We start from the raw sequence: 14,775 nt of genomic DNA, 5'->3' as shown, positions 1-14,775 counted from the left end.
TTTGGTTTTTTTTTTTTTGAGACGGAGTTTCGATCTTGTTACCCAGGCTGGAGTGCAATGGCGCGATCTCGGCTCACCTCAACCTCTGCCTCCTGGGTTCAGGCAATTCTCCTGCCTCAGCCTCCTGAGTAGCTGGGATTACAGGCACGTGCCACCATGCCCAGCTAATTTTTTGTATTTTTAGTAGAGACGGGGTTTCACCATGTTGACCAGGATGATCTCGATCTCTTGACCTCGTGATCCACCCGCCTCCGCCTCCCAAAGTGCTGGGATTACAGGCGTGAGCCACCGCGCCCGGCCTCATTGCGTTTTTTGAGTTTTTCAAATTTTAGTTTGTCTAGAAAACACTTTGTAGGAAGAAGATGGTAACAGGCAGTTTCGGTTGGTTTAAAGCTCCTTCAGATGGATTCCTTATTGGATCCGTTTACTTCTCTGGTAGTAAAATGAGGCATGACCGTCATTACAAACCCTCCCATTTGAGAAGAGAATTTGCTCCAGAGAATTCTAGTACCACTAATAGGCAGTGTCCATATGGTTTGCACATGTAAAATCAAGAGAATGAGCTCCTCAAATTATTTAAATTTGAACCATTTCCTTGTTAAGGAGCAAATCTGTTAACTTTTGTTTGAAGCCGTGTAAGACTTGGCCAGTGCCGGGAGCCCCAGGGTTGATGGAGGCCCTGAGTTCTAGTGTTGGCTCTGCTGCTTCCACAAGCCATTTGCCAGTGAGGTCTCTGTTCACTCATCCTGAGAATGAGAACATTGAAATGCTTGAATCCTAATGCTGTCTCTGCCCTTTGGATTCCAATCAGTCATTTATCACTTGGAAATGAAGGTTTCAATAAACTGTATTGCCAGGATCAATTAAAGGAATGAAAGTATGCAAATTTGTTTTAACTCTTGAAAATTTTCTAATTCCCACCTAATTGGGAAAGCAAGGAGCTGTATGGAAAGAGCACTAAACAGCAGGCAAACAAATAAAAAAGAAATAGTGATATTTGAATCTGGGGTACCTGAATTCAAGTCGTAGGCAATGGTTCTTTGGTGCCTTGGGCGAATCATCAACTTCTATGAGCCTCAGTTTCCTCAACTGGAAAGTGGATGGAATAGTACAGTAGCTTTATCTATTTCATGTGGATGTTTTGGGGAGCCAATATATCATTTCATGTGTGAAGGCTCTTTTACATAGTAAAGAGCTATAAGAGACATCGATTATCATTAGGCTTAATGATGCAGCCATTGTGGGCAGTAACCATCTGTGTGTTGTGGCTGTCACTGAAAAGCAAGATGTGAAAATGACCTAAAGGTATTTAAATTATGTTCACTTTGAGTTTTGTTCCCATCTCACTTTTTTGTTTGTTTTTGGTAGGTAAGCTGACACTAGACTTAGGGTTTGGGCTTTGTCCTTGAAGCCTTTGAAATGTAGAGCTGGAAGTGACACTAGAATCACCAAATTACTCTTTTTTTTTTTTTGGAGACGGAGTTTCCATCTTGTTACCCAGGCTGGAGTGCAATGGCGCGATCTCGGCTCACCGCAACCTCCGCCTCCTGGGTTCAGGCAATTCTCCTGCCTCAGCCTCCTGAGTAGCTGGGATTACAGGCACGCACCACCATGCCCAGCTAATTTTTTGTATTTTTAGTAGAGATGGGGTTTCACCTTGTTGACCAGGATGGTCTCGATCTCTTGACCTCGTGATCCACCCGCCTCGGCCTCCCAAAGTGCTGGGATTACAGGCTTGAGCCACCGCGCCCGGCCCAAATTACTCTTTTTTTTGAGACTGAGTTTTCGCTCTTGTTGCTCAGGCTGGAGTGCAGTGGTGCAGTCTCAGCTCACTACAACCTCCACCTCCTGGGTTCAAGCGATTCTCCTGCCTCAGCCTCCTGAGTAGCTGGGATTACAGGCACGCGCCACCACGTCCAGCTAATTTTGTATTTTTAATAGAGACGGGGTTTCACCATGTTGGTCAGGCTAGTCTTGAACTCCTGACCCCGAGTGATCCACCCACCTTTGCCTCCCAAAGTGCTGTGATTACACGAGTGAGCCACGATGCCCGGCCTCACATTATCCTCTTTTAAGATGTAGCTTATGAAGTTTAACTGGCTTACCTAAGTTAACAGAGCTGCTTCAAGGTAAAACCGTAACTAAGAGTTTTAGTGAAACTCTGATTTGTATAAATAAGACTAGAATTTCAATCAAGGACCAAAATAATGAAGGAGATTTCTTTGGTTTTTGAACTTTGGGATTCTCTGTTTTCCTTCTCCCTAGCCCCACTGATACCTTTCACTTCCCTCCTGTTTCACAGCCCTCACCTTTCACTTGGATGGTGTAGTACCCTACCCACTTTAGAGAAGAGGGTTCTCTATCTTTCACCCAAAACGGATCCCCTACCTGTGCTCTTGATTCCTACCCCTTTTGCCTCCTCTGGGACTTAATCTAGCAGTCATTCTGTCTATGACGTATTTTGACTTGCTCTTCCTTTATGTTGGTTCTTCTTGGTCTACACATGTGTCAGAACTGTTTACTTCATCCTACATACTGCTTCTTTTCAATACTTGATTATTGAAAAGGAAACTGGTAAGAAGAGTGACAGCTTTTTCAACTTCAGTTAATTCCTTATATAGTAATGTACAAGTCCAGGAACTGGTGCTTGGTAGTAGCTCAAGAAAGCTCCTTCCCCCCATCCTGACTCCCTTCTCTCTTGTCATCCCCTGTCCTCCACCCTCTTGTTCCTCTTCTTATTTTCGTTCTCTGCCTTGTCTTGTCTCCTTAACTGCCCAGTTTGGTGCAATTTGTTTTCTGGCCTCCCTTAGAGACACTGGTCTGGGTTTGTTCACCAGTGACCTAATGGTGGACTCCAGTGGCGGTTTCTCAATGACACCTGTCTATTTTTAACTTGCTACCGCTTTCTTGGTACTTTCTCTTCCTCTTTTAGCCTGTATGATCCTTTCTTTTCAGGAACTAGGCTGAATTCCTTCTCCCCTTCTGTTTTTTTATGTGACACGGTTCTCCGGTAGAATTCATCATAGACCTGTAGTCAACTCCCTACTCAGCCGCCATCTGTGCTCGCTGGCATGGTGGGCTGCTTTCTCACACCCTTGACACCAAGTTGAATCTTAAGCTTCAGCCCCTTGCTACTCTTTTCTTCCATAAACATTCAGCCCAAATGCACTCTTCAGGGAAGTCTTCACCAGCAACCTCAGTTACAGCGCTGCAGAACTTTAAAGGTCCTTCTAGTAGCCCTGATTTCTGTGCTGGGATTTCACTTCATCCTCTCCATTTGTCTGAGTGCCTTGTGGACAGAGACTGTGTCTGATTTATTTCTATGGGACTTGACCCTCCGTCAGTGCTGAATAAATGAGAGAGAACATTCATTCATTTAAGTACACTTCTATGGATAAGTACTCTTCTACTGTAGGAGATGGAATGTTGATTAGCCACGGAGAAGAGAAAAGTATGAGGTCAGAAACGACTTCACGGTGTATTACGGGAGTCTATGGGATCAGCCGGTTTATTAAATATTAAGTTATTTTATATGAAGTAGCACAGTGTGAACAGGTAGAATAATAGCTCTCTGCTTTGGTTTAGAGGTGGTTTATCCCCACCAAAACTTAAGTGGAAGTTTGTTCCCCAGTGTTAGAGATGGGGCCTAATTAACGGGAGATGTTTGGCTCATCGGGTGGATCTTTCATGAATGGGTTGGTGCGTGCTCTTTTCACAGTAGTGAGTTGTTGCTCTCCCTGGACTGAATTAGTTCCCACAAAGAATGGTTTAGTTCCTGAATGAGTGGGTTGTTAGAAAGCCAGGACGCCCCTCAGATTTTTTCTCTTCACAAGTGTCTCTTTCCCTTTTGACCCTCTCTGCCATGTTGTGATGTAGCATGAAAGCCATTGCTGGAAGCCAGGGCCATGCCCTTGAACTTTCTAACCTGCAGAGCTTTGAGCTAAGAGGACCTCTTCTTTATAAAATTGCCTGGTCTCAGGTTTGTTTTTCTTTATAGCAACACAAAACGGACTAAGACAAAATGTACTAAGATACCCTCTAAAGAGGTCTATGTATCCTAATCCCTGGAACCTGTGATCATGGTACATGTCAAAGGGGAGGTAAGATTTGCAAATGGAATTAAGGCTGCTGCTCAGCTGACTTTAAAATAGGGAACTTAACCCTGCATTATCTGGGTGGGGTCAGTGTAATCACGAGGGTCCTCAAAAGTGGTGTCTGCTGTAGGATTGCCTTATTATCTGAGTCCATGGACTGCTGAGGGGTCTTAAATTGCCTTGAATATTATCTTTGGTTAATGCTTCATTGATGTATTTTTGGGGGGGGGCAGAGTTTCGCTCTTGTCCTCCAAGCTGGAGTGCAGTGGTGTGATCCAGGCTCACTGCAACCTCTGCCTCCTGGGTTCAAGCGAATCTTGTGCCTCAGACTCCCGAGTAGCTGGGACTACAGGTGCATGCCACCACGCCTGGCTAATTTCTGTATTTTTGGTAGACACGGGGTTTCCCCATGTTGGCCAGGATGGTCTCAAACTTCTGGCCTTTAAGTGGTCCGCCTGCCACGGCCTCCCATAGTGCTGGGATTTCAGGATTGAGCCACCGCACCTGGCCTAGATATTATTAAATCTTTTCGTGGGTGAGGAAACAGGCGTGGAGTGGTTAAATTACACCAGGTCATGTTGCTCCTGATGACCCTGAGGTTTTATTGTACATAAAAGAGCAAAGTTCTAGACTGGGCACGGTGGCTCACGCCTATAATCCTAGCACTTTAGGAGGCCGAGGCGAGTGGATCACTTGAGGTCAGGAGTTCTGGAGACCAACCTGGCCCACATGGCGAAACCCCATCTCTACAAAAAAATACAAAATTAGCTTGGCGTGGTGGTGGGCACCTGTAATTCCAGCTACTTGGGAGGCTGAGGCCGGAGAATTGGTTGAACCCGGGAGGCGGAGGTTGCAGTGAGCAGCGATCACTCCAGCCTGGGTGACAAGAGTAAAACTATCTCAAAAAAAAAAAAAAAAAAAAAGAGCAAAGCTCTGAGGTGTGGTATTCTCACTTTTGCAAGACATCCTCATGGTTTATACTATGTAAAGCCATATTTTAAAATATCTTGCCTTGAATTCTGAAAGTCACAGAAGAATTTGTATACTACTGAAAGCAATATGACACTGTAACACTCAGGAAGAAGACAAAAATAAATCATAATTCTAATAAAATCTTGATTATATTTTGGTATATATTTTCTTTCAATCTTTTTTCCCCCAGTGCATATGTGTGCTGCAGTTTACCACAGCTGTAATCATAACCACATTCTAATTTTTTTTTTTTTTGAGACGGAGTTTCGCTCTTGTTACCCAGGTTGGAGTGCAATGGCCCGATCTCGGCTCACCGCAACCTCCGCCTCCTGGGTTCAGGCAATTCTCCTGCCTCAGCCTCCTGAGTAGCTGGGATTACAGGCACGCACCACCATGCCCAGCTAATTTTTTGTATTTTTGGTAGAGACGGGGTTTCACCATGTTGAGCAGGATGGTCTTGATCTCTTGACCTCGTGATCCACCCGCCTCGGCCTCCCAAAGTGCTGGGATTACAGGCTTGAGCCACCGCGCCTGGCTCTAATTCTTATATTATGTATTTTTCCATTTTAAAGTCTATCATTATTATCTGTAATCGACAATACGTTATTTCTAAGTTTCTCCTGTTCAAAGTAATGCTGAAAGAACAGTTTCTATCTGGGATATGCCATTGGTGGAGACAGTGAAACAAGAGGGCCGGATCCAAGCGTGAAACTCAGTTAAAGCTTCCGCTTGGAGGTAGTCAATGTCATATCTGCTCACATTTCATTGGTCAAAGTGTGTCAAAGGGCCAACCCCAAAGTCAGTGAAGTGGGGACATACACTTCTCCCCCATGACAATGAGCAGGGATGCTTCCTCCTATTATAGGGAGGAATGCAGGAATAGTTGAGAATAATAACGGTAACTGTTGGTCCATGATACTTTATTTGGTTTATTTGAATTTAAGAAGTCTGTCTTCGATCTTAGGAGATCAAACTCCAACAGTAATATAATACGCAACATTTAGAGTCTGCTATGAGTCGAATGTCCCCTCCAAGAATGTGACAGTATTGAGAGGTGGGGCCTTTAAGAGGCAACTGAGCCACAGGGCTTCTGCCTTCATGAATGGGTTAGTCAGTTCAGGAATTAATGGGTTCTTGGGTTAGTGGATCCGTGGCTTAATGGATTAATGAGTTATCAGGGGAGTGGGAATTGTGGCTTTGTATGAAGAGGAAGAGTGACCTGAGCTAAAATGCCCATCATCATGTGATGCCTTATTCTGCCTTGGGACTCTGCAGAGAGTCTCCACCGGAGAGAAGACCCTCACCAGATGCAGACGCTTGATGTTGGACTTCTCAGCCTCCGTAACTGTAAGAAATAAATTCCTTTTCCTTATAAGTTACCCAGTTTTAGATATTCTGTTATAAGCAATAGAAAGCAGACTAAGATAGAATCTTTGAAACAAAATGGTAATTCTTGAACTATTAATAAATACTCTTTTTGCTACATGTCCCTATTACTTTATGGTAATCGTGTTCTTGAGTTTCCTTATGTATAGCTTGTGTGTCAGAGGACCTAACTCACTGGAAGCGTGGTGTAGGCACTGAATGAAGTGGTACTGGAAAATTCTCTCTAAATTCTCAGATGCCCAGTCTACTCGACGTTAAGATGTTTACCTGGGTTTAGGGCAAACTATGGCCTGCGGGGCCAAATCTGTGCCTGTGTTTATAAATAAAATTTTACTGAAATACAGCCATGTCCATTTGTTTACCTAATTGTCTATGGCTACTTTCATGATGTCAATGTCAGAGCAACAGAGATCACTATATGGCCTTGCAAACCTGAAAACATTTACTATCTGGCACTTAGGGAATAAGTTTAACACCCCGGTATCAGTAATAAAGGATAACTTTTTGTATTTGTGTGAAATTGAGAAAGGTATCTGAAGAATCTTCATTTTTTTTTTTTTAAGAGAAAAAAAGAGTCAATCTGAATTTAATAGATTGTTATCTTCCAGATTACATTAATCTGCCAGATTGCCCTAGGGTCTTAATCACAGGTTAGATGAATTTTGCCCCTTCGACCAATCCTTTTCAGAGTACTGAGGATAAAACTGTCATCAGATTCTGACATTACTAAACAAATGCAGTATTTTTCATCAGTGAATTATGTGTTTTTATGTATCTTATAGAGATGCGTGTTACTTCCCTCATACAGCCCAGTGTGTATTTTCCCTTGGAACCTTCCAGCTTTAGGCTCTTCCTTCCCTGGGGTGCCGCCTTGTGGTGGGCTGTAAGCTCTTCATGAGCAAACTGCATACTTGAGTTGTTGAGGACCGTGAATCTGTTATGGAGTGAGTCATGACAAACCCTGCCAAGAGTAAGCTATTCCATCTGATACCTAAAAGGTCATGAATCATTAGATCAGAACAACCTGCTGGTGGATACAACTTGGAAAAAAAAATCCTAATTTTACTGAATTCTCAACCTTCCCTATGCCTTCCTTATATATGGGCTTAAGAGGAAACATTTAAAAAAGAATAAAGAAATGACTCATTAGGGCTTTTGAGGGGGGAGGCTTAATTATATTTTAGCTAATGCAGGATTTTTCCTACTTTGCTGTATATGGTTTTATATATGCTTTAAAATAATATGTACACATACATCTTTGTATGTATCCATGTATTTTGTGTGTGCACACATAGATGTGTATAATTAATCTTGATTCTGGTAAACTTCATTATTGAAGGAGTTTAAGAGAAGAGGCTGTGATTGTACCTTTACTGGCCCTTTCTGTATCTCAGTCCATGCTTAAATGTGATGAGGTTTTTTAGGGTAGATGTTAATCCATCACTCACAAATTTGTCAACAAACAGGAGACCCTTATGCAAAGAGTCACATTTGTTGTCTTAATTTCTGCTTATTTTGGGGTAAAATACGTTGATAGAGCACAGCAGCCCACCAGTATTCCATTGATTAAAATAGCTATGATGCTAACAGCTAAATTCTTACCTGAAGACTAAAACATTCTCAAAATCTGAATCAAGATTATCCCATTTATTTGCTGCTTTTTTGGGGAGATAAAATACATACATGCTAAATAATTAATTGTTCCACTGTACATGCTGGGAATTAATGTTTTTAGCTCTAAAGCACAGTAATAATGAGCAAACTTAGGAGCCAGCTTATTCTGCTAGAGCCTACACTAGTCTGCCTGGATGAGGATAAAGAGAGATATATTACTCATAAGAATTGACAGATCTGGGATAGATTCAGCAGAAATAGCACTTTAGAGATGTTTGAAACCATGGTATTCAGCTAATTGTTCTCATAGTTTTAAGATAATATTCATTCCTGAATGTTGCCAAGGATTCTAGTGCTATAAGCAGCTTATAACAGAGATTTGTGTGCTTGCTATGTGCAAAAAAACTAGAATAAACGAGTGGGAAATAAAATCAGGGAGGGAAAACGTCGCTATAGTAGTAACTTATTTTTTTATAGGAAACATTTTGAAAATAAAGTAAGAAACCCTAGAATTTGGGTAGAAATGTATCTTGCATAAAACAATACAAGAACAACAAAAATCATAATTCTATTTGCTAATTTTTATTAAGACTGCTTTCCTTTATGATTTAAAATGTTACTTCCTTTTTTTTTTTCTTTGAGACAGAGATTCCCTCTTTTTGCTCAGGCTAGAGGCAGTGATGTGCACTCGGCTCAACGCAACCTCCACTGCCTGGGTTTAAGCGATTCTCCTGCCTCAGCCTCCTGAGTAGCTGGGGTTACAGGCATGTGCCACCATACCCAGCTAGTTTTGTATTTTTAGTAGAGACTGGGTTTCTCCATATTGGCCAGGCTGGTCTTGAACTCCTGACCTCATGATGCACTCGCTTCGGCCTCCCAAAGTGCTAGGATTACAGGCGTGAGCCACTGCTGTGGGCCCATTTTGAATAACTTGCCAACATACTGTTTAGTTTGGATAGAATATTGAGAAATTGCAGAGTGCTGAGAGAAAGCCATGTCATGTCAATGTCATTTCTTTCTCTTGTTTTTCTTTTTGAGACAGAGTCTTGGTCCGTTGCCCGAGCTGGGGTGCAGCGGGGCGATCCCCACTTACTGCAGCCTCCATCTCCCAGGTTCAAGTGATTCTCCTGCCTCAGCCTTCCCAGTAGCTGGGATTATTGGTGCCTGCCACCACTCCCATCTAATTTTTGTATTTTTAGTAGATAATGGGGTTTCACCATGTTGGCTAGGCTGTTCTTAAACTCCTGACCTCAAGTGATCTGCCTGCCTCGGCCTCCCAAAGTGCTGGGATTTACAGGCATGAGCCACAGCTCCCAGCCTCATGTCATTTCTTAACATGAGAATTCCAAAATAAACAGAAATTAGTTATCCTTACGTCTTAAATGATGCAAATGAGCCCCATCTAACCACAACTGAAGTCAACAGATACAACATGCCAGGATCCCAGAAGCTCTCTCCTCCTCCTCTCAATCATTATCCATTTCACCCAAAGGTATCCTGACTTTTTGAAAAATCACTTACTTGTTTTGTTTTTAAATTTTGCTACCTAAATATTTATTTCTAAATTGTATAGTTTTGCTCGTTGGGCTTTCTATAAATAGATTGTGTCTGGCTGGCTTTATTTGCTCAGTATATCCAGTAATATATTTCACATATTTTATTACATTTATTACATTTATTCCAGGTACTTGTTCTATGTTGACGTTAACAAAATGGCATGTCTTTCAGCATTTTATTTCTTTTTTTTTTTTTTTTTTTTTTTTTTTTTTGAGATGGAGTTTCGCTCTTGTTGCCCAGGCTGGAGTGCAATGGCGCGATCTCGGCTCACCGCAACCTCCGCCTCCTGGGTTCAGGCAATTCTCCTGCCTCAGCCTCCTGAGTAGCTGGGATTACAGGCACACGCCACCATGCCCAGCTAATTTTTTGTATTTTTAGTAGAGACGGGGTTTCACCATGTTGACCAGGATGGTCTCGATCTCTTGACCTCGTGATCCACCCGTCTCGGCCTCCCAAAGTGCTGGGATTACAGGCTTGAGCCACCGCGCCCGGCCTCAGCATTTTATTTCTAACTATTGCTGATAAATAAAAATTTTATTTTTTGTACATTAATATATTCAGCAATCTTGCTAAACCCTTTAAAATTGTAGTAATAGTAATCCCAGCACTCTGGGAGGCCAAGGCAAGCAGATCACGAGGCCAAGAGATGGGGACCATCCTGGCCAACATGGTGAAACCCTGTCTCTACTAAAAATGCAAAAATTAGCTGGGTGTGGTGGCGCACGCCTGTAGGCCCAGCTGCTGGGGAGGCTGAGACAGGAGAATTATTTGAACCCGGGTGGTGGAAGTTACAGTGAGCCGAGATGGCGCCACTGTACTCCAGCCTGGCAACAGAGTGCCTCTCAAAAAAAAAAAAAAAAATTGTGGTAATAGTAATTCCTTGGATTTTTCTATGAACTCAATCTTCTCATCTGTAAATAATAACATTTTTTTTCTTCCTTGTTAATCATGTATCTTTTTCTTGCCTTACTGCAATGGCCAGGGCCTCTAGTACAATGTTGAGTAGATGCGATGATGGTAGACATCCTGTGTGATTCCCCTTTCTGAAAGGGAATGCTTTTGATGTATGGAATTTATTACAGGTTTTTGATAGGTATCTCTTTTCAGAGTAGGAACTTCCCTTCTGTTTGCTTATGTCACTTCTTCCACATCTATTGAGATGAGAATATGAACATCCTCCTTCAATCTGTTAATATGGTAAGTTACATTGACTGACTTTCAGTGTCAAAAATTTAAAGTGTGGAATCCTGGTTTAAATCCAGTTTCAGGCTGGCACGGTGGCTCATGTCTATAATCCCATCACTGTGGGAGGTCAAGGTGGGTGGATCACTTGAGGCCAGGAGTTTGAGACCAGCCTCACCAACATGGTGAAACCCCGTATCTACTAAAATACAACAATTAGCCAGGCATGGTGGCACAGGCCGGTAATCCCAGCTACTCTGGAGGCTGAGGCAGGAGAATCATTTGAATCCGGGAGATGGAGGTTGCAGTGAGCTGGGATCATGCCACTGTGCTCCAGCCTGGGTGACACGGAGACTCCTTGTCAAAATAAATAAAATAAATCCAGTTTGATCAGGGTGTATTATCCATTTAAAATGTGGATTTGATGTGCTACTAATTTCTTGCGGATTTTTGCATAAGTGATCATGAATAAGATTTGCCTATAGTTTTTAGTTCTTGTTCAGTTCTAGTTGTGTTTTTGTATTGAACACATTTTAAACTCTAAGCTAGGAAAGATGTCCTTTGCTCCTGTTCTATGGCAGTGTTTGTATAATTTATTCTCAAGTCTTTGTGTGGAGTGTTATTGTTTCCGTAGAACTTGGTGGTGAAGCCATCTGGACATACAGTTTATTTTTTTCCTGTAGGAAGGTTGTAAATTACTGATTCAGTTTCTTTCTATTTTTTTTTTTTTTTTTGAGACAGAATCTCACTCTGTTTCCCAGACTGTAAGTGCAGTGGTGAGATCTCTGCTCACTGCAACTTCCGCCTTGCGGGTTCAAGTGATTCTCCTGACTCAGCCTCCTGAGTAACTGGGATTATAGACACCCACCACCATGACTGGCTGATTTTTTTGTTTTTAGTAGAGATGGGGTTTAACCATGTTGGCCAGGCTGGTCTCGAACTCCTGACCTCAAGTGATCTGCCTGCCTCAGCTTCCCAAAGTGTTGGGATTACAGGTGTGAGCCACTGCGCCTGGCCTACTGATTCAGGTTTTTTTTTTTTTTTTGAGACGGAGTTTTGCTCTTGTTACCCAGGCTGGAGTGCAATGGCGTGATCTCGGCTCACCACAACCTCCGCCTCCTGGGTTCAGGCAATTCTCCTGCCTCAGCCTCCTGAGTAGCTGGGATTACAGGCACGTGCCACCATGCCCAGCTAATTTTTGGTATTTTTAGTAGAGACGGGGTTTCACCATGTTGACCAGGATGGTCTCGATCTTTCAACCTCGTGATCCACCCGCCTCGGCCTCCCAAAGTGCTGGGATTATAGGCTTGAGCCACTGCGCCCGGCCCTGATTCAGTTTTTTATGGGACTTTTCAGGTTTTACATCTTTTGTGACAGTTAAGTTGTACATTCTTGAGAATTTCCCCAATTTGTCCAAACTTTAAAAGTTTGTGATATAAAGTTGATTGAAATATGCTTTTTAATCATCTTTACAATGTGCAGTTATGTATTTCTGTTTTATTCATCAGTATGCATCAAAGATTTAGCATATTAATCCTCTCAAATGGCCTACTTATGCCTTTGTTGATCTTGTTTATGTTATCCTTGTTTTCTTTTTCTTTTCTGCTCTTATTTCCCTCTTTTTACTTTCTTGAGGTTTATTTTGCTTTTCTTAATATCTTGAGATAGGAGCTGAGCTTTTTAATTTTTAGATATTCTCATTTTCTAGAATACATACTTCCTATTCTAGGTAGCTTTTTCTCCATCCCACAAGTTTGATTTGTGTTTAAAATATTGTGAAATTTGGCCAGGTATGGTGGCTCACACCTGTAATCCCAGCGTTTTGGGAGTCTGAGCCCAAGAGTTCCAGACCAGCCTGGGCAATAAAGTGAGGCTCCGTCTCTAAACACACACACACACACACACACACACACACACACACACACACACAAATTAGCCAGGCGCAGTAGCACACATCTGTAGGCCCAGCTACGGGGGCTGAGGTGGGAGGGTCACTTAAAACCCAGGAGGTTGAAGTTGCAGTGAGCTGTGATTGCACCACTGTACTCCAGCCTGGGTGACGGAGCAATCAATGCTCTGTCTCTATAATAAATAAATAAATAACATGTATATTAATTTAATTTGTCATACCATTAGTTTAATGAGAAATGCCCTGTCTCTAAAATAAATAAGTAAATAAAATTTATATTAGTTTAGTTTGTCATACCCCTAGTTTAATACTGTTCTGGACAAGGTACACTTTCTACGTCTTGCCTGGTCTTCTAAACTACTTTACATTCATAGACCATTAGAGCATCCTAGAGACTGCCTAGGCCGTAGCTTTTTATTCTTTCTCTGTCGCCAGGCTGGAGTGCAGTGGCAGAATAATAGCTCACTTCCGCCTTGAACTCCAGGATTCAAGTGATTGTCCCACTTCACAGCCTCCCACGTAGCTGGGGACTACAGGAGTGTGCCACCACGCCCACCAAATTTTTGTACTTTTTGTGGAGACCAGGGTTTCACTTTGTTGTCCAGGCTGGTCTCTCAACTCCTGAGCTCAAGCCATCTACCAGCTTCAGTTTAAGGTGTGAGCCACTGCATCTGGCCAGCCATAGCTTTTCCAAAGCAGTTCATGTTCCTCCTAGGTAAGAATTATGTGGGAGGACTTATTAAAAAGAGTCTGGTCCAGTTGCCTCGTTTTTCATACAAGGAAACACAGGGCAACAATAGTTAAATATGTTGAATTTAAACTTGAGAGTTAATTTGTTGGGATAGTTAAATTTGGTATGATTAAATGCGTAAATGCCTATTAATACATCTGTCTATGCCACTGTATTGTAATTCACTTGGAAGTCGTGCCTTGCACCATAAGAAGTTGATCTGAGTCCTGTTTAAAGACAACACAAGGTGATTTTTGCTTAGGCATATTTTAATTAGTTTTATTTTTTTGAGGCAGAATCTTGCTCTGTTGCCCAAGCCGGAGTGCAGTGGTGTGATTTTTGGCTCACTGCAACCTTCACCTCCCAGGTTCAAGAGATTCCTGTGCCTCAGCCTCCCAAGTAGCTGGGATTACAGATGTGCACCACCGTGCCTGGCTAATTTTTTTTGTATTTTTGATAGAGATGGGTCTTTGCCTTGTTGGCCAGGCTAGTCTCAAACTCTGGCCTCAAGCAATCCACCTGCTTCAGCCACCCACAGTGTTTAGATTACAGGGGTGAGCCCCTGTGTCTGGCTGCTTAGGCATATTAACCGAACTTTGCTTTCTTCTCCATCAGCTTTCAAATTCTTAGTGAACTGTGTATTTGAATATGAAGGAGGTGATGTGTGTCTTGCTGTGAAATTTAACCTTGTTGTGCTGATGGGAATTAGAAAACATGAAAGAAAGTGAGGTGAGGTAGTGAGAGGATCAATCGGTAGCCCTACTCCTGAAGAATCACTCTTAGAAATGCTGCAGCTCCAGAGATGCTGCAGCTCAAGAGACCCAAGCCACCTCCTCTGTTAACATCCCATTCTGGTATTTAGGCTATGGGTGGAATGTCTGAGAATGAAGTTGAGTCTTTGCTAGAATGACCTGAAAAACTCCACAGGGAGTAGGTAAAGTTGTCATCTCTTATTAGTCTATTAGGGCTTTATGGATTTCTTCTTACCTACTCCAATTCTTTTCCATTTTAACTTTATTAGAAACATACTTAAGTTTGTTACTGTCTTAATTTACTGTTTGTTATACTTCCCTCTTAATTTTCACCTTTAGGATGCCCTACAGTATTATGCTTTTTTTTTTTTTTGAAATGGAGTTTCGCTCTTGTTACCCAGGCTGGAGTGCAATGGCGCGATCTCGGCTCACCGCAACCTCCGCCTCCTGGGTTCAAGCAATTCTCCTGCCTCAGCCTCCTGAATAGCTGGGATTACAGGCACGTGCCACCATGCCCAGCTAATTTTTTGTATTTTCAGTAGAGACAGGGTTTCCCCTTGTTGACCAGGATGGTCTCGA

At 42.4% G+C, this 14,775-nt stretch overlaps 1 long non-coding RNA gene across 1 annotated transcript in view; it reads left to right on the top strand.

Moving 5' to 3' along the window:
* Positions 1–14,775, top strand: part of LOC120366631 (uncharacterized) — a 91,850-nt gene that overhangs the window by 17,069 nt on the left and 60,006 nt on the right. The window lies entirely within an intron of this gene.

This window comes from Saimiri boliviensis, chromosome X (assembly GCF_048565385.1).
Source record: "Saimiri boliviensis isolate mSaiBol1 chromosome X, mSaiBol1.pri, whole genome shotgun sequence".
NCBI classification, from domain to species: Eukaryota; Metazoa; Chordata; class Mammalia; order Primates; family Cebidae; genus Saimiri; species Saimiri boliviensis.
Note: the sequence above shows the minus strand (reverse complement) of the source record. Positions and strands in the feature narration are given on the sequence as shown.